Below are 2,320 nucleotides of genomic sequence, written 5' to 3' on the forward strand. Positions count from 1 at the left end.
TTTTCTGCGGTACAATATGTTGGTTGTCCCGGGGAGTGCTTAAAGCACTTACCATCGTGGTTTCTGTAATCACATCATCCACTGTACACAAAACATTGGCCCTTCGAGTCCCACTTGAGTTTCGAAGTGACGTCATCACAGAGTTTCGAAGTGACGTCATCAAAAGAAGAGTTGAACAATTGTGATTGATTTAGAGAAAAAAAATAATATAAAGATATTTATGATTTATATATATTATATAACCAATAGCAATCGAGTACAAAAACGGATTGAATCTTCGACTAGTTTCGCACAGTTTTATCTTAATATTCCATATTTTATCTTTTTATAACCCAACCTCTCGAAAGATTAAAGATCACAAGCAAACTTTAACAGCAGTGTAACGGTTACTCCTATATGTGATGACTGTACTTGTAAAGAATACACATTTCTCTAACTTGCTTATATATAATCTTCGAGATCGTCACTGATCAAGATGCATACACAATCTGATTAAAATCCGATGTAGCGGACAGCTATTTATGCACTATTAGCAATCATGAATACGTTTGTTTGTTTGTTTTTCATGAATATTGTCTTCATGTTCACTTTTTAGTCTTTGTCACTAACACTCCTACATCAGATGTCACAGTGGGAAAGCTTAAAGAGGCGTTCCTCTTGGAACAACAAAAATCGAAAATAAAGGAGATATACGAAGGAAACAGAAGTATATAACATAAAGCAACCGAGCAGTATTCACCACATCCAATTTTCATCAGATTGCAATACATGCATGCATGTTAATATACTTTAAAACTACGATTTAGCACTCATGTAACATGTATATACAGAATACCGTAATGCGTGGGAACTTTCACACGACAATACAGGTCGATGAAGTTAAGTATTCCCAAGGGTACATTTACGCAGTGACTATTTGTACGGGGGGGGGGGGGGTTGTAGTATAGAATGACTATTTGTAAGAGGGAGGGATGTAGCAATGTGACTATGTGTACGAGGGAGGGTTGTAACAAATTTAAAGTGACTATTTGTACATGGAGAATTTGTTTACACGTAAACGTAAATGTTCGTTGGTAGAACTCGTATACTAGATTGCTCATGTGTGTATGCTTGAGTGTTGGTAATATATCTCTCTTTTGTTGTTGACGTGTTTGCTTGTTGTAAACAAACTACCAATTAGCCTAAGTCCCCTGGTGATTCAAAGTCTCCATGACAACGTCTATGAATTAAAACAACATATACCCATGTAATCGTCCCAATTTATCTGAGAAGGGTGAGATGACAAGACAAGACAAGACAAGACAAGACAAGACAAGACAAGACCTGTAAAACATCCAAAAATTGGATCCGAGGTATCCCTAACACTCCTCCACCACCACAAATTATTGTGATGTAGCCGAGTTGTGCAAAAGGATTGGGCCAGCTGTAGCCACTGAGTTAAAATACAGTTTAAGTCGACGATTGGCACATCTTATTATACACATTCCTTTCCCCAAAGGATACATACAGAGCGCTGCGGATTTGTCACTGTGTTTACTGCTCGGCTCTGTTTGATACAACCATTCAGAAACGTGTAAGAAAACTGCTACACTTTATGATAACAATAGGAATGGATTTTCTTACTACAGTTTGTGTAAATGAAATGAAATAACATGCCACCATGTAGACATCAAATACAGGCATCAAAACATTGGTGCCTGTGTGTCTGCGAATTGTTGCATACACATACACATATAGTTTATTAAATTTAGACAAAATGTAGCAAGAAATTGCAATTTTGTGTAGATAGAATAGTTCAGTTTCTTATTGGTTTCTGCATTGTTGAATCAAACAGAGAGAGTTAACAGTGACCTGTAAAACGCTGTAGTATACAGAATGAGAAGGACAGTCCAGCTTATAACCATTCTGTGAATACGTCTGTCAGTGTCTGTCTGTCTGTCTGTCTGTCTGTCTGTCTGTCTGTCTGTCTGTCTGTCTGTCTGTCTGTCTGTCTGTCTGTCTGTCTCTCTCGTTCTCTCTCTCTCTCTCTCTCTCTCTTTCTCGTTCTCTCTCTTTCTCTCTCTCTCTCTCTCTCTCTCCCTCTTTCTCGTTCTCTCTCTTTCTCTCTCTCTACTTTAATTTGGTATTTGCCGCTTAAGCTAGATTATGTAAATCCCTGTTTAGGGAGGCGCCATTATTTGCGACCTGGGGGGGGGGGGTTCGGAGAAATGGGGGGGGGGGTATTCAAAAACTGTTTACCCAAAATTTGACAATGTTAAAAAAACACACCAGAAAGCGGTCTTTTAGTCCTTGGATTTCAAAAATCTCCGAGGATACCCAC

Source organism: Glandiceps talaboti, chromosome 3 (genome assembly GCF_964340395.1).
Source record: "Glandiceps talaboti chromosome 3, keGlaTala1.1, whole genome shotgun sequence".
NCBI lineage: Eukaryota > Metazoa > Hemichordata > Enteropneusta > Spengelidae > Glandiceps > Glandiceps talaboti.